The sequence below is a fragment of the Citrus clementina genome, unplaced genomic scaffold (assembly GCF_000493195.1).
Source record: "Citrus clementina cultivar Clemenules unplaced genomic scaffold, Citrus_clementina_v1.0 scaffold_2, whole genome shotgun sequence".
In the NCBI taxonomy this organism is placed as follows: domain Eukaryota; kingdom Viridiplantae; phylum Streptophyta; class Magnoliopsida; order Sapindales; family Rutaceae; genus Citrus; species Citrus x clementina.
Window position 1 is genome coordinate 1524002 of NW_006262688.1, and position 19364 is coordinate 1543365.

At 35.5% G+C, this 19364-nt stretch overlaps 1 non-coding gene across 1 annotated transcript; it reads left to right on the top strand.

The window, feature by feature from the left end:
• The first annotated feature begins 3485 nt into the window (after nucleotides 1-3485).
• On the top strand, nucleotides 3486-3589 carry LOC112101261. Its single transcript, XR_002907388.1, has one exon. It is a non-coding gene; the product is annotated as a small nucleolar RNA R71 (small nucleolar RNA).
• Nucleotides 3590-19364: the final 15775 nt, after the last annotated feature.

Consider the following 19364-nt stretch of genomic DNA (forward strand, 5'->3'; position numbering starts at 1 on the left):
CATCTGGAAATGACTCATTCAATATTAATGGCTCTGTAATTGTGTCAAAATGGACACGAGAGAGGTGGTCCGCCACAACATTTTCTGTCCCTTTCTTATCTTTGAATTCCAAGTCAAATTCCTGCAAAAGTAACACCCAACGAATTAGTCTAGCTTTTGCATCTTTCTTTGTGAGAAGATATTTAAGAGCAGCATGATCTGTGAATATAATTATTTTACAACCAATGAGATAATATCGAAATTTTTCCAATGCAAACACTACTGCTAGCATTTCTTTTTCAGTAGTTGAATAGTTCAACTGTGCATCATTTAATGTCATACTAGCATAGTAAATAACGTGGGAAATTCGATCAACTCTTTGTCCTAATACTGCTCCTACTGCATAATCAGATGCATCACACATTAGCTCAAATGGTAAGCTCCAGTTTGGGCCCTAAATGATGGGTGATGATGTCAACAACTGTTTTAATTTTTCAAACGCCATAAGACATGAATCATTAAAGATAAAAGGTACATCCTTAGCAAGTAAATTGCATAAGGGTCTAGAAACTTTGCTAAAATCTTTAATGAAACGTCTATAGAAACCAGCATGCCCAAGGAAAGATCTTACTTCTCTGACTGTTTTGGGTGGAGGAAGATTAGAAATGAGATCCACTTTGGCTTTGTCAACCTCAATACCTTTGCTCGAAATGATGTGACCGAGAACAATACCTTGTTTTACCATAAAATGACATTTCTCCCAATTTAAGACCAAGTTCTTCTCGATACATCTCTGCAGAACTAGTGTTAGATGATGTAAACATTGATCAAACGAGTCACCAAAGACAGAAAAATCATCCATAAAGACTTTAAGGAATTGTTCAACCATATCAGAAAAAATGCTCAACATGCATCGTTGAAATGTAGCAGGTGCATTACATAATCCAAATGGCATTCTCCTATATGCAAATGTGCCAAAAGGGCAAGTGAAAGTAGTTTTCTCTTGATCTTTTGGTGCTATGGGAATCTGATTATATCCTGAGTAGCCATCTAGAAAGCAATAAAATTCATGGCCTGCTAATCTATCAAGCATTTGATCAATAAATGGTAAAGGAAAATGGTCTTTACGTGTGACAGAATTCAACTTTCTATAATCAATGCATACACGCCATCCTGTAGTTACCCTAGTTGGTATCAATTTATTATCAGCATTGGTAACTATTGTGACTCCTGACTTTTTGGGGACAACTTGTACAGGACTGACCCATGAACTATCAGAAATTGGGTAAATGATACCTGCGTCTAATAGCTTAAGGACTTCAGTTCTAACAACTTCTTTCATGTTAGGATTTAACCGACGTTGCATTTCCCTAGTAGATTTAGCATTTTCATCAAGGTGAATGTAATGCATGCAGTCTACTAGTTTTATACCTTTTATGTCTGCTATGGTCCATCCTAATGCCCTTTTGTGCTCTTTCAAAACATCCAACAACTTACCTTTTTGTTCGTCATTTAAGGATGATGAGATGATTACCGGCAGAGTACTTTCTTCTCCCAAAAATGCATATTCCAGAGTGTTGGGTAATGGTTTGAGCTCGAGTTTCGGTGGTGATTCTGATGATGGGATGAGTTTCTTCTCTGATGGTGCTAGTTGCTCAACTCTTGACTTCCATTTATTAGTGTCCATAGATGGTGCTGAGTCAAGCAGGGCGTTGACCTCATCGATCGATCTGTCAATATCAAAATTCAAACCAAAGTGAGTTAAACATGTTTGTAAAGGATCATCACTAAGGTTTGAAACAAAAGTATCATCAACTAATGCTTCAATTAAATCCACATCAACAATTCCATCATTTGCACTGTGAGGTTGTTTGGCAATGTTGAAGATGTTCAGCTCCATAGTCATGTTGCCGAAAGACAACTGCATATTTCCAGTCCTGCATTGAATGTGAGCATCCGCAGTTGCCAAGAAAGGTCGGCCTAGAATAATGGGGATGTGCTTTCTTGAATCCTGTATTGGTTGAGTGTCAATTACAATGAAATCAACAGGAAAATAAAACTTGTCTACCTGGATAAGCACGTCCTCCACAATACCACGAGGTATTTTTGTGGACCGATCTGCAAGTTGTAACACCATTGGAGTTGGGTGTAATTCTCCAAGTCCAAGTTTCACGAATACAGAGTAAGGCAAAAGATTTACACTAGCTCCTAAATCCAACAAAGCATTCTCAATTGTGTGGTTCCCTATACTACATGAGATAGTGGGGGAGCTTGGGTCTTTGCATTTTAAAGGAATTTTATGTTGGAGTATAGAACTAACGTTTTTTGTTAAAAATGCCTTCTTTTGAACATGTATGTTTCTCTTTTTAGTACAAAGGTCTTTAAGAAACTTGGCATAAGATGGAACTTGTTTAATAGCATCAAGCAAAGGGATGTTAACACTTACCTGTTTGAAGATTTCAAGAATCTCACCTGTGGATTTTCCCTTTTTTCCTTTCGCTAACCTCTGAGGAAATGGAGCTTTCGGAACGTATTCTCGTGGGTTGGTTTCTTCTTTCTCCTCCGGTGATGATTCCTCAACATTCACAGGTACAATTTGATTTTCTTTTGTCACCGGCATCTCCACTTTGTTGTCGACTTCTTTTCCTTTTCGCAAGGTCATTACTGTTTTGACTTCTCCATGCTGCTGTGGTGAACTGGTACTTGCTTCATGCACTCCTTTAGGGTTAAGCACTGGTTGACTTGGAAACTTACCTTTCTCAACGGTCATTGCCTAGGTCTGAACTGAAGAAGCAAGTTGTCCCACCATCTTCTCGAGGCTTGAAACTAATTGGGCTTGTGAGTTGAAGCCCGCTCTTAATTCATTTCGTAGTCCATCAATGGTGCGGTTCTGTTGCTCAATCGTAGAGTGAGTAAGATTCTTGAGATTCTGGAATGAATCCTCCCATGGTCTAGGTTGAGAGTAGTTCTAGTTCTAATTATATGGTCTAAATGGGGGCTGAGAGGCTTGAGGAGTTTGAGAAATTTGTTGCATTGGTGGAGCTGGAGTTGCTGGTCCATTCTGTTGGAATCCTTGAGACCATGAAAAATTGGGGTGGTCTCTCCATCCAGGGTTATACGTGTTGGAGTATGGGTTGTAATTCGATGATTTTCTCATTACACCTATGGCATTGGCTTGATCTGAGTATGAGTCATGGTCATGTGGTTTTGTTGATTTAGCAGTCGATAACAATGCTATTTGTCGAGAGAGACCTTCAATTATTGCTTTGACTTCTTTAATTTCTGAACTGGATTCGCCAATTTGAACCTCATTTACTCCCTTAATTCTTCTGGTATTCCTGAGTGATCGACTCCGTTGTTGGGAATTATCTGCTTGTCGCTGGAAGAATTCCCAAATCTCTAATGCACTTTTTGACATTAGCTCTCCTCCACTTGTTGCCATTAGCCATTCTTGCACATTTGGTAGTAATCCCTCCAAAAAGTATTGGCATTAGTGCCATTTCTCGTACCCATGTTGTGGACACTTCAAGAGTAGCCCATTGAATCGCTCCCATGTTTCGAAAAATTGCTCGTCTTCTCTCTGTGTAAACTCTGAAATTTTCCTGCGAATAGCATTGGTTTTATGCACTGGGAAATATTTATTCAAAAATTTAGTTACCATTTGTTCCCATGATGTAATGCTATTAGCAGGCAAAGTATTTAACCATGAACAAGCTCTATCCTTTAAAGAAAATGGGAATAATCTGAGTTTAACATAATCGTCTGAAAAATTCTCATATTTAAATGTTTGACAAATGGCATGAAAATCATTCAGATGATTATATAGGTCCTCATTTTCTAAGCCATAGAATGTGGGGAGACAATTTAGCACACTAGGTTTTAGTTCAAAACTCCTAGCAGCTACATTTGGGTATCTTATGCATGATGTGCTCAAATTTGCTAAAGGACTGAAATAATCCTTAAATGGTCTCTCCTGTGGTGCTTGTAAATCCATTTTATTTTTAACGTGTTTGTGTGTGCGAAGTGTTTTTTCTAATTCAAGGTCTATAGGTTCAAGATTAGGAAATAATGACCTACGACCATGCATGCAAAATAAATCAAATGAAAATAAAGATGGGAATAAAACAAATAAAAATAAATAAGAGGGAGAAATTACGATACTAACCTTTTTGCGCTATTAAATCCTTTCTATAAAAATACACAAAAACAAATACGTGAAATAAATTAACTAAAAATAAATTAATAAGATAAACAAAAAAAATTACAAAGAAAAATAAATTAAAAATTAAATTACAGAATTTTAAACAAGAGAAAAAGAAAAGAAATACTAACCTTTAAATGTAGATTCACTTTATTTCTTTTTTCTTTTTTTTTAATAATAAAAAAAATACAAGAAAACAAATAAAAGAAATTATTCACAAAAATTAATTCTATGAATTAAAATTACTTACCTCTCCAGCAACGGCGCCAAAAACTTGTTGTGCAAATTTTAATGTACTCGCAAGCGCACAAATCTATTGTAGTATAAATTAATGGTGACGAGTGTCGATCCCACGAGGAGGTGGATTTTAATTGTGTAGAATTAATTTTGTAAATGGGTGATTGGATTTGTGGTGGAAATGATTTGGGATATGCTAAAACTTAAATTAAAATGGCGAGAATAAATTCTAAAATTGGAATTGAAATGGCGAGAATAAATTGAAGAGAATTCTATTAAAATGACGTACTTGGGTATCTGGATCCGTATCAACATGCATCATGGGCTAAATAATCCTTATTAATGCCAATTAAATCATGAGGGGGGAATCCACACCTCATGAACCACGCTCTAATCAATATGGTGCTAAGGGCTTATCGTGCCAAATAATAATAACCTTGTACTAGGGGGCCGGTGAAACCAAGGCGGTACTAGACAAGAATATTATTATTTGTCGACGAGAAGTCAAAACATCCACAAAAACTAGAGGGGAAGAGAAAATAAATTTACCAAATTAAGCCCATGACACATGTTGAGACTTCACCTTCAACCCAAGCTTGAATGGAAATTAGCTACTCATAATTGAACTAGGGGCAAAATGGGAATTTATTAAAATACGAAGAAAATACAAGATGGAGAGGGAATTACAGAAAACAGAGTCCAAAAATGGATTCAGAGATATCAAATTAGGGGGGGGAGGCCCCCTTTTTATAGATACATGGAGTAAATCATGGCCATAGGATTAAAAACAGTTTGGACGCTCAGGATTGCGCCACGTCATCAGTCAACAGTCCACGGTTTGACCACGAAGATGAACAGTAACGCGGTTTGACTCGGATGAACAGTAACGCGGTTTGACTCGGATGAACAGTAACGCGGTTTGGTTGAAAATAATCCTGTGTGATGCATGTATCGTACGCGAGATTTTTCATCCACTGATATACTGCCACGTCACCATCAACAGTATATAAGAATTTTAGCCCAACAGGATCGTGACACCTCATCAGTCAATGCCACATCATCGGTCAATGCCACGTCATTGATCCGTCTATGTGAACAGTGTTGTGAACAGTAACGTAGATAGTACCGTACACGTGAATAGTACCGTACATATGAATAGCGCCATTTTTCCTTTTATACTCCTCCTAAGGTTTTCGACCGTCCTGAGTTCAAAAGTGATGTCCATTTTGCCGTCTGATCTCTCTTTTATTGTGAAATGACTATAATGCCCCTAAAATACATAAAATACTTAATTAAAATAAAACAAATGTAATTAAATCACAAGAAGGTTAAATACATAAAAGTAAGGGTTGTTAGTAAGACTTGAAATGTAAAATGACGGTTTTCTCTTTTATAAATATGCATTTTCTAACACTCAACACTTGTCATAAAATTGGTTATCAAGATTGTAATTAATTAATGAACAAGCGAAACAACATAAACAAGATTAATTAATGCACAAGTCGAAAACATAGACAACAAAAATTATGTAAGTAATTGTTTGTGATATATGCTGGCAAGTGAGGCCTTGAAGGATGCAGACATCTCTGAATTTGTTCACATTTATAAAGACAAAGAATTAGAAATCTGGTATGTATTTGTGTTTATGAGGAATAGTACTTAGGATGGGACGATGAAGGATATCAAATTCCAAATGACGAAAATGAATACCCATCTCGTTTGGATGTGGTTAAGGTTGACATTTAAAAGAATCTTGAAGAGATTGATGATGATGATTAATTAATTTTATCTTTTTCTACTAGTCTTTTAATTTCAGTTGAATTCACTATTAATAACAAGTACCCATTGAATAATTGAATCTGCTATTGTTATAGCTAGCTGTTGTTCCTCTATTGATAGCCCTGAAAAATTGAAATTACCTAGCAAATGTAATTGTGTATTAGGAGATCTATAATCTGCTTTGATTTTGATATTTTCATTTTCTTTTATACTTGAGTGCACATTGTTTACAAATTTTATTCTTAATTATATATTTAGTTTATTTATTTATGTTATTGAACAGGGAAATAATTAAGAGTTTGGGAGTAAAATTATATAAAATATCAAGAATTGGAAAGAATTGAAGAAGCATTACTCTTAATTATTAACTTTTTCTTGTTTCTTTTTGTGTTATGAGTTATATATTATCTACTATACATGCATTTTTTTTCCTTTCAGGTGTAAAAATAATAAAAATATCCTTTCTTTTTGATATATTTCATGACTTTATGGTCTCAGGTCAAGTGAGTGAAATATGAGTGTGCAACCCAAGGGGGGGTGAATTGGAATTTTAAAATTTATCATAGCAAATCCACACAACAAGCAATCTAATGTCTTAATAAAAATTGAAAGCAATAAGTTCAATAAAAGCACAATAATTAAAGAGTAAGAGAGAAGAGAAACAAACACACGAATTTTTACGTGGTTCGGCAATCCCCGCCTACGTCCACGCCTCCAAGCAATCCAAGCTTGAGGATTTCACTGTCCAAGCCTTTCCAAGGCTTCAACGATTACAATTGACTTCGAGGTGTCAATAAACCTTTACAACAAATAGATTATCTCCCAATCTCTTCACTCAAGTGTCTCACACACTCAAACTCTTACAATTGAGATGAATAAATGAAGGTTACAATGAAAATCACTTAATGAGTAGATATTCAAAAATGAAAAACAAGAAAAGATTCAATGTTTGTATTTCGCAAGTTTGAAGGCTCAAGATATCACGTGTGCTTTTTGTTTTTGCTTGTTGGAGAACTTCAAAATGAGTTGGATTTGAGTTCTTATAGTTTGAGCTCAAAAACTAGCTGTTACTCACATTCTAGGTGTATCCGGTTTGCCGTTTATGGAATTCGGTAAGCCGGATTTATGTTACCGTTAAGGCAAAAATTTGAATTTTGCCTATCCGGCTTGCTGGTTTCGGAATCCGGTAAGCCGTTTGTGTTCTGGATGCATTCTGCCCCGTATCCAGTTTTTCTAATTTTATATCCGGTAAGCCGGATGCTACAGTAACCTGCTACAGTAACCTGCTACAGTGAAATTTTTCCTAAATTTTTAGTTTAACCCCAAAACTTTATAAAACTGTAGTATGACCCAAAACGTTATGAAACTTTGTAAATAGGTTCAATTTCAAAATTTCTAAGTAATGCTTCGTTGATCCCAAAACTTTCTGAAATTATGATTTCGCCCAAACTTTGTGAAATTATAGAATGACCTAAAAATATTTAAATAGTTTCAAATAGATCCAAATCTGAAATTTAAAATACTATCAAGGATTTTAAAAATACTTTCATTTTAGTCCAAAATGTTTTAATTCCATAACATCATTTTCTTATTATAAAAGCACAATTCATAAATCTTTGCTTAATAAATACATGTGGTTTATTATCATCAAAATCAATATTTATAGCCATATAGGCTAACAATCTCCTCCTTTTTTATGATGACAAAATACATTAAAAACTTTAATCTTGTTATGAAAAAGCTCCCCCTTAATCAATGCAAGTTAAAAAATGATTTGAAAATTGTTTAACAAAAACTCCCCATGCATACATGCTCCCCCTAGATAAATGCATATTTTCATAACACATATTAAATCATTCTCACCCTTCATCATCAAAAAGAATAAAAGTGAAATGCAAGTAACGCAACCCAAGAGGGGGGTGAATTGGGTTTTTAAAAATAATGCAATACGATTCGCACAATAAATCACTCTAATGCCTTAATGAAGTAGAGAACAATAAATTCAAGCAAGCGTAAAGATAAAATCAAGGGAAGAGAAAAACAAACACGCGGATTTTTACGTGGTTCGGCAATCCCCGCCTACGTCCACACCTCCAAGCCAACCGAGCTCGAGGATTTCACTATCCAAGCCTCCCAAGGCTTCAAGTTTTTACAATTGACTTCCAAGGTGTCAATGAACCTTTAAAACCAAGAGATTATCTCCCCAATCTCTTCAACCCAAGTGTTTCCCACACTTACACACTCACAATTTGATAAGAAATGAAAATTACAACAAAAACTCTCTTTAAGAGTTGATATGCAACTAATAGCTCAACAATGATTCAATCAATGATGATTTGCATTTTGGAAGCTCAATATATGTTGTATGATCTTATATTTGCGTGTATTAGTTCTTAAAATGAAGTTTGAGTTGAGTTTTTATAGTGGAAGCCCAAAAACTAGCCGTTATAGGCAAATTCCAGTGCTCAAGCGGTTAGCCGCTTGATTTATCCGGCTAGCCGCTCAGGAACAGTAATGTTACCGTTATTTTTGAATTTGCTACAGTAACACTATTCACTAAAATTACTTTTTGACCTAAAACTTTCTATAATTATACTATAGCCCAAAACGTCAGAAAACTTTGCAAATAGGTCCAATTTCAGAACTTCTCAAGAATAGTTGTCTTTCCCAAACTTTTTAAAATTATGATATGGCCCCAAAGATTTTATTGTTTTGCACAAATACCCATATTTTTCAAAGTTCTCAAAAACTTTCACTTTAGTTCAAAATATTCATAAATTATAGTATGGCCCAAAATATTTAAAATGTTTGTAAAAACATCCAACTCTGAAATTTGATACTTATTAAAATCAAAGATTTCAAATCTTAACATTTAAGTCCAATTTACTCAAATCCACAAAATACTTTACTTTATAAAAATAAAATATTTTAGTTTATGAAAAGTATTTAATTAAATTAATCTCTTGAGCTTCTCAAATGCTAAATCATGCATCAATTAAATAATACCGGCTTTACAAGAATTTGTCGCAATAATTCGTCCGTTGAGCTCTAAGTTTTATTCTTGATTTCGCCGTTGTCCGTTGAGTGCCTTCAATCTTGATTTCACTTGATTCACTTGCATAAATATTATCCTTAAAAAACTAGTGTAAATGTGAAATACAATATTTATTATTTTTACTTAAGACACATGTTTGTTATCATCAAAATTACATTATGTGTAGCCCTTTAGGCTAACAAAAAGCTCCCCCTATCAATCATCAAAATCGCTACATAAGCACATTAAAACAAAAAAAAAATATCCATAAGCATAAGAAAATCCATACAATCCATAATGATCAATCAAAACAAATCCATAACATTCAACATAAATAGTCACAACAAATCCATATCATCCAAAACAAAGACATAAACCGAAAAGCATAATAACCATCCATAGATTCGAAAATAAACGAACACACAATACAGTAAATGAAATGTAGATGTGTCCAAGTACAAGTATAAGATACTACTCAGGTGGTGAGGATGGAGGTGATGGAGGTGGAAACGGATATGAAATGCCGAAGTGCTCGAAGAGGAGGCGCTGTCCATGAATAATCTGCTGCTGCTGCTGCTGAAACTCAGTCTGCCGCACAGAGAGTGTCCGCACTTCATCCATAATCTGCTTAAGAGTGACCTCTTCAGAGGTAAGAGGATGTGGAGGTGATGAAGCGGATGCAGATGCACTAGGAGCTGAAGCAACCGTAGAAGAAACTCGGCGTCTACGCTGCCCTCGAAATGAGAGTGAGAAAACTAGAAGCTGATCAGCTGGAATCATAGCATTAAGTGGCCGATCATCACTTTGGGCTAGAAAGGTAAACTTGTTATCGCTGTATTTGACCCAAGTGCCATCCTTCCACTCAAAGCCTAAACCAAAAATAACATCATCCCCAATACCCTTGGACGGCCTACAAGATGGTTCTAGAATCGACACTTCAAAGAATTTAAGAATCGGGTAATGGAGTGACCATAAGGAAGAGACCGGGTAATCAAGGCAGGAATGCTCAACATTGTGCGGATGATTGAATAGCCCAAGTTAACCGGGCGACCTCTAAGAATGCAGTCAATCATGGTGACATCCATGTGAGAAACCTCATCCAAATGTCCTGATCTAGGAAGTACAATGGACTGGATGATACGAAGCAAAAAAAGAGTTTGAAGACAAAGACACTGAGTACGGAAATGAATGGTACAGTCTTCAACAGAAAGATCACTACGCCAACAAATGTTACAAATGGCATCAACATGAACATAGTCATCAATATCAGAAGGTTTCCTAAGAGAAAAAATGTCCAGGCCATCATCGGAAGATCCTAGGATGGAGTTCAACTCCGAATCATCAAATTCAATCAAAACGCCTCTAACTGTAGTGATTACTCGATTCTCTTTCTCCGCGGAACAATCCATATTCGAGTAAAATACTTTCACCAAGTCGGGATACACATTCTCCTCAATCAACAATGCATCAATCCAACCAACATCTCCCAACAATTGAAATATATTTCTATGGCTAATCTTGAGAGTATGCATAACATCCGTTAAAACAAAGAAAGTGTTGAGTACCTCACGAGTCTGAAAGTTTTGTTGAAACCGTTTGATCAAGTGTTGCTTGTTCTGAAAATGAATGGACTCAAAAGTGGATTGATTTGAGGTGCCCCTTGCTTCCCGTGGGCGCATGGTTGGTTGAACCGATTCTTTGCCTTTTCTTCGAACCGGCCGAGAGCTTGACATTTTGATTTTGATGAATTTGAAGATAAAAACACCAAAGAGAATGAAGATGATGAAGATTGAAAGTGATTTGGAGAAACAAATTGGATCAAAAACAGCTTGAGTGTGAGAAATCTAGAGAGAGAAAAATCGGTCCAAAATCTAGGTTGAAATTGGGATCTAAGGATTCAAATGTTGAAAATGAATTTCAAGGATGATTTTGAGTTCTTAATGAGATGGAGAATGATTTTCTTGATTCAATTTGATGTGAAAAGGATAGAAAATGAAGGATTTTGGAGTGAAAAAGAGAGAGAATGGAAACGGTTTGTAGAGAGAGTGGAAACCGGATTGCCGAAAAGAGAGAGAGGAAGGAGATGAATAGCACAAAACTCACGAATCCGGCTTGCCGGATTTCCTAACCGGCAAGCCAATTAGAGGGCAGAAAGGTGAAAGCCGAAAACGACTTTCCGAATTTGGAATCCGGTAGACCGGATATGGACCCGAGAGCAGCAAGAGGGAATTCGGCTTGCCGGTTTCCTTAACCGGCTGGCCGGTTTCGAGAGCCTCCAAAAATTCAGTTTTTCGGATTGTCTTGAACTGGAAATCTGGTTTTGTTCCTGCTAGTTTCCACGCGAATTCAGTTTTCCGGTTTTGATAACCGGTAGACCGGTTGAGAGGCAGTGAATTCCCTTCCAAATTCGGTTTTCCGGATTTAGGAACCGGTAGACCGGTTATGAGGCAGAGAGGTGCCTTAGCAAATCTGGTTTTCCGGATTGAAAATCCGGTTTTCCGGATTGAAAATCCGGTTATCCGAATGTTGTTCCGAGAGCAACCAAAATTAATCCGGTTTTCCGAATTGAAAATCCGGTTATCCCGAATTTGTTCCGACAGAAATCAATAAGGAAAAATGTTTTTCCGGATGAATGGAAAGGGAATATTTGCTAGCTCTTGTGCTTGTACTACACACACAATTTTATTTCTGGCCTTAAAAATTGATTAAATTTAAATCATTTTGAGATTTAAACTTTTCAATAAGCCATTTAATGCATGAAACACAAAATCATAAAATCATAAATTTACAAGCATATCAAGTTATCTAATTCATGAAGCATAAATCCATGTGATAACAAACATATCAAGCCATGTAGAAAAACATGAATTAAGATTCAACATTCATCATTCCAAGCTCATGTCTTATCTTTATAAAATGCTCTTCGCTAAGAGGTTTTGTAAAGATATCCGCAAGTTGATTTTCAGTGGAAACAAATTTAATTATGACATCTCCTTTTTTAACATGATCTCTAAGGAAATGATGTCTAATTTCTATATGCTTAGTCCTAGAATGTTGAATAGGATTCTTAGAAAGATTTATAGCACTAGTATTGTCACATAAGATAGGAATTTGATCAAGCTTAATACCATAGTCTCTAAGGGTTTGTTTCATCCATAGAATTTGTGCACAACAACCACCTGAGGCAATATATTCTGCCTCGGTGGTTGAAAGCGCAACCGAGTTTTGTTTCTTACTAAACCAAGAGACAAGAGAATAGCCTAGGAAGTGACATGTTCCACTAGTACTCTTTCTATCAACCTTATACCAAGCAAAATCGGCATCCGAATAACAAGTTAAATTAATATGAGTTCCTCTAGGATACCAAAGGCCAAGATTAATAGTGCCAATTAAATATCAAAAAATGTGTTTGACAGCTAGCATGTGAGACTCTTTAGGACAAGATTGAAATCTAGCACACAAGCAAACACTAAACATAATATCAGGCCTACTAGCAGTCAAGTAGAGTAAGGATCCAATCATACCTCGATATGTCTTGATATCAACTTCCTTACCTTTCTCATCTTTGTCCAGCTTGATGGTAGTACTCATAGGAGTGCTTTTTGCCGTTCCATTATCATAGCCAAATCTTTTGAGTAGATCTTTCACGTACTTGGCTTGGTTTATGAAAATTCCTTCCTCGTTTTGTTTAATTTGAAGTCCAAGGAAGTACTTCAACTCTCCCATCGTACTCATCTCAAACTCTTGGCTCATACATGATGAAAAATCTTTACACAACAACTCATTAGTAGAACAAAAAATAATATCATCAACATAAATTTGAACAATAAGTATGTCTTGGTTCTTATGCTTAATAAAAAGAGTTGTGTCCGCTTTTCCCATTGAAAAATCATTATCCAACAAGAAATTTTTAAGCCTATCATACCAAGCTCTAGGTGCTTGTTTTAAACCATACAAAGCCTTGGATAACTTATACACATGATCTGGAAATTTTTCATTTTCAAAACCAGGAGGTTGTTGTTGAGTGTTAGAAAATGCATATTTATAAAGGAGAAAACCGTCATTTTACATTTCAAATCTTACTAACAACCCTTACTTTTATGTATTTAACCTTCTTGTGATTTAATTACATGTGTTTTATTTTAATTAAGTATTTTATGTATTTTAGGGGCATCATAGTCATTTCACAATAAACGAGAAATCAGATGGCAAAACGGACATCACTTTTGAACTCAGGACGGTCGAAAACCTTAGGAGGAGCATAAAAGGAAAAATGGCACTGTTCACATGTACGGTACTATTCACGTGTACGGTACTGTTCACGACACTGTTCACATAGACGGACCGATGACGTGGCATTGACTGATGAGGTGTCACGATCCTGTTGGACTAAAATTCTTATATACTGTTGATGGTGACGTGGCAGCATATCAGTGGACGAAAAATCTCGCATACGGTGCATGCATCACACAGGATTATTTTCAACCAAACCGCATTACTGTTCATCCGGGTCAAACCGCGTTACTGTTCAAAGTCGGGTCAAACCGTGTTACTGTTCATCCGCGTGGTCCAACTGTGGACTGTTGACTGATGACGTGGCGCAATCCTGAACGTCCAAACTGTTTTTAATCCGATGGCCATGATTTACTCCATGTATCTATAAAAAGGGGGCCTCTCCCCCCTAATTTGATATCTCTGAATCCATTTTTGGACTCTGTTTTCTGTAATTCCTTCTCCATCTTGTATTTTCTTTGTATTTTAATAAATTTTCATTTTGCCCCTAGTTCAATTATGAGTGGCTAATTTTCTTTCAAGCTTGGGTTGAAGGTGAAGTCTCAACATGTGTCATGGGCTTAATTTGATAAATTTATTTTCTCTTCCCCTCTAGTTTTTGTGGATGTTTTGACTTCTCGTAGACAAATAATACTAATCTTGTCTAGTACCGCCTTGGTTTCACCGGTCCTCTAGTACAAGGTTATTATTATTTGGCACGATAAGCCCTTAGCACCATATTGATTAGAGTGTGGTTCCTGAGGTGTGGATTCCCCCCTCATGATTTAATTGGCATTAATACGGATTATTTAGCCCATGATGCATGTTGATACGGATCCAGATACCCAAGTACGTCAATTTAATAGATTTTCTCTTCAATTTATTCTCTCAATTGCAATTCCAATTTTAGAATTTATTCTCGCCATTTTAATTTAATTATTAGTATATTCCAAATCATTTCCACCATAAATCCAACTACCCATTTACAAAATTAATTCTATATATAATTAAAATCCACCTCCTCGTGGGATCGACACTCGTCACCATTAGTCTATACTACAACAGATTCGTGCGCTTGCGAGTACATTAAAATTTGCACAACAGTTGTTTCACATAAACTTCCTCCATAATATATCCATTTAAGAAAGCACTCTTGACATTCATTTGATATAAAATAAAATCATTATGACATGCATATGCTAACAACATCCTAATGGATTCTAACCTTGCTACAGGTGCAAAAGTTTCATCAAAATCAATTCCTTCTTCTTGGTTGTAACCTTGAGCCACTAATCTAGCTTTATTTCTTACAACCACACCGGATTCATCCATTTTGTTTCTAAATACCCATTTAGTACCTATAATGGATTGATGTTCCGGATTAGGAACTAACTCCCACACATTGTTTCTTTCAAATTGATTCAACTCCTCTTGCATTGCCATAATCCAAGATTCATCATGTTCCACATCCGCAAAGGATTTTGGTTCAATTTGAGAAATAAATGCAGCATGCTTACATGTGTTCCTAAGAGATGATCTAGTGGTAACACCTCATGAGGGATCTCCTAAAATTACATCCTTAGGGTGAGAGGATACATACTTCCACTCCTTGGGGAGTGTTTTGTTAGCCTAAAGGGCTACACATAATGTAATTTTGATGATAACAAACATGTGTCTTAAGTAAAAATAATAAATATTGTATTTCACATTTACACTAGTTTTTGAAGGATAATATTTATGCTAGTGAATCAAGTGAAATCAAGATTGAAGACACTCAACGGACAACGGCGAAATCAAGAATAAAGCTTAGAGCTCAACGGACGAATTATTGCGACAAATTCTTGTAAAGCCGGTATGATTTAATTGATGCATGATTTAGCATTTGAGAAGCTCAAGAGATTAATTTAATTAAATACTTTTCATAAACTAAAATATTTTATTTTTATAAAGTAAAGTATTTTGTGGATTTGAGTAAATTGGACTTAAATGCTAAGATTTGAAATCTTTGATTTTAATAAGTATCAAATTTCGGAGTTGGATGTTTTTACAAACATTTTAAATATTTTGGGCCATACTATAATTTATGAATATTTTGAACTAAAGTGAAAGATTTTGAGAACTTTGAAAAATATGGGTATTATGTTGAAAAGGACCTTTGTGCGAAACAATAAAATCGTTGGGGCCATATCATAATTTTAAAAAGTTTGGGAAAGACAACTATTTTTGAGAAGTTCTGAAATTGGATCTATTTGCAAAGTTTTCTGACGTTTTGGGCCATAATATAATTATAGAAAGTTTTGGGCCAAAGTGTAATTTCAATGAACAGTGTTACTGTAGCAAATTCAAAAAATAACGGTAATATTACTATTCCTGAGCGGCTAGCCGGATAAATCAAGCGGCTAACCGCTTGAGCGCTGGAATTTGCCTATAACGGCTAGTTTTTGGGCTTCCACTATAAAAACTCAACTCAAACTTCTTTTTAAGAACCAATACAAGCAAATATAAGATCATATAACATATATTGAGCTTCCATTTCGTAAATCATCATTTGTTGAATCATCATTGAGCTATAATTTGTTATTCACTCTTAAAGAGAGTTTTATTGTTGTGAATTTCATTTCTCATCAATTTGTGAGTGTACAAGTGTGGAAAACACTTGGGGTGAAGAGATTGGGGATATAATCTCTTGTTGTAAAGGTTCATTGACACCTTGGAAGTCAATTGTAAACATTTGAAGCCTTGGGAGGCTTGGATAGTGAAATCCTCAAGCCGGGTGAGCTTGGAGGCGTGGACGTAGGCGGGGATAGCCGAACCACGTAAAAATCCTTGTGTTCGTTTTCTCTTCCCTTACTCTTTTAATATGTACTTGATTGAATTTATTGTTTTTGATTTGATTAAGGCGGTAGATTAAATTGTTGTGCGAATTGTATTGCATAAAATTTAAAATCCCAATTCACCCCCCCTCTTGGGTTGCATAACTTGCATTTCATTTGGTATCAGAGCAAGGTGCTCTTGTGTAGACTTAATCGTCTAGAGTTAAAGATCCATGGCAACCCATAGTGACTCAACCTTTAGGGAAGGACAATCTACAATTAGACCACCGTTCTTTGACGGTAATGACTACCCATATTGGAAAACTAGGATGAGAATTTATTTACAAGCTTTAGATTATGAAATTTGGGAAATTGTTTGTGATGGTCCGTTTATGCCTTTGATTAAAAACGAAGTTGGGGAAGATATTCCAAAACCTTCAAGGGAATGGAATGAATTGGAAAAGAGAAAAGCTTCTCTAAACTCCAAAGCTATGAATGCCTTGTTTTGTGCACTAGATAAGAAAGAGTTTCATAGAGTATCTAGTTGTGAAAGTGCTAATGAAATTTGGCACAAACTTGAAGTTGTTTATGAAGGCACGAATCAAGTGAAAGAGTCTAAAATTAGTAGGTACACTCGACAATATGAATTGTTTCAAATGGAACAAAATGAGAGTGTGTATTCTATGTATACTAGATTTACGGACATAGTGAACACTCTAGGAGCCCTAGGAAAAACATTTTCAAATAGTGAGAAAGTTAAGAAAATCATTAGGTCGTTACCTAAGGAATGGAGATCAAAAAGGACTGCCATTGAGGAAGCCAAAGATTTAAATATTTTATCTATTGACGATTTAATTGGTTCTCTTATTTCTTATGAGGAAGATTTGGCAGCCGAAAGAGGCAATGGGGAGAAGAAGAAAAGCATTGCTCTCAAAGCCATGAAACATGAAAGTGATGAGGAAAGCGAGCTGGATGAGGAGGAGATGGATATGCTGACTAGGAGGCTTAGAAAACTTTTTAAGAAATCCGGTGAGCGAAGAAAATCTAGAGACCTCAAGAACCGAAAGGAGAAGAAGGAAGTAATCAAATGTTATGAGTGCAAGAAGCCCGGTCATATAAGAACGGAATGCCCTCTTCTCAATAAGCTCAAGAAGAGAGCAATGGTAGCCACATGGGATGATAGCGATGAGGAAACAAGTGATGGTGAAGAACATCAAGAAATGACAAATCTAGCTCTCATGGGAATTGGAGATGAATCGGATGATGAACTTGATGAGGTAAATGATCTTTCTACTTATGATGAATTATATGATGCTTTTAAAGAATTGCATGATAATTGGATAAAAATTGGTAGAAAGAATGTATGTCTTAAAAAGAAAATGGTAAAGCTCACAAATGAGAATGAATCTCTAAGTGCAAAGATTACATGCCTAGAATTAGAGAATAAAACATTGTATGATAAAGTTGCATTATCGAATGAGAAACCTAGCACTTCACATGAGCATCTAGAATCATATGTAGATGACTTGAAAAATGAAAATGATGCTTTACAGAAATGCAATGATTCATTAAATGAAAAGATTAAAGGACTAGAGTTGGATAATAAAATGTTGCATGATAGAATTGCATCATTTAAATGCAAGCAAAGTACTTCATATGAGCATGAGAAATCACATGTTGGTGAATTATTGAAAGAAAATGAAGTGCTTAAGAAAAAGAGCAATGAACTAAATCAAATTGTGTTAAAATTCACAAATGGGCAAAAGATGTTGGATAACTTGCTTAATTCACAAAAATGTGTGTTTGATAAAGGAGGTATCGGTTATAAGCCAAATTTGAAACAAAAATATTATAAGAGTTATTTTGTTAAAACTACCTCCATTAATGATCAAATTGTATGTCATTATTGCAATCAAAATGGTCATATGAAGAATAGATGTTCTATTAAAAGAAATGTGTATTATGGAGCAAAATGTATTTGGGTTCCAAAAGGAATCATTGCTAACACTCAAGGACTCAAGAGTATTTGGGTACCAAAATACACAACTTGAACAATTTTTTGTAGGTACCACAATCAAGGAATGGTGGAGAAGTTCCTTGATGAAAGCTTGTGAGGATAATCATTTGAGCATGATTTAGGAGAGAAAGATGAGGCAAGATGATTTAATTGTTTTGGTAATAATTCTTGCCATATTAATTTTGTTGAATGAATTATGATAAATGAATTTGCGAAAATATGCTTGTATGTTTACATGATTGAATTATCATTGTGTTTAACATTGAGTGTTTTATCATGATGCAAGGTTATATATAAATGATGATAGTTTATCAACTTATCATGATGGATTCGTTTGATGTTAATGTTTATGAAGTGTTTAAGCATGATAGTTAAGTGGTCTGTTTGATTTATTAACTTTTGAATGCTTATATGTTTAATTATTGTGAAAATCCTAAGTTTGCACAATCTGTAATGAATTGGTCATAACTCCTTCTAGAAAACTCCAAATCCAGTTCTGTAAAATTTATTGGAAAGCTAACTTAATTATCTTTCCAACGGTATATAGCTTGCATGTTAATTCTGGCTCAATCAATACAGTTTTTATTTCGAAGTTGACCTTTCTGCATTTTCTTAAGTTTTGAATGCTTAGATGCTTCATGATTGTATGCTTGTTGGATGGATTATTTGTTTGAATTAATTATCTTTTGGATGTTTAAAATCATGAATCATGCATTAAATTGGCTCTTGAGATGTTTCGGGATCACAAAATGATCACGGAATTGATTGAAACAAGCCAAAAAGCAAGTAGAGTGCAGGTGGACAGCAACCAGGCGGCTAGCCGCTTGGTCCAAGCGGCTAACCGCTTGGAAATGTCCCCCAACCCGAGAGCAAGCGGCTAGCCGCTTGCCCCCAAGCGGCTAGCCGCTTGGTCACGGGTTTGGATGATTTTGTTTTGCTTCTTCTTCCTCTTTCGTGAGTTTTCTGCACATGCTTTCTCTCTCACTCAAAACCGTGAGCAACCCATCCATTTTCACCTCCATTTTCTTTTTT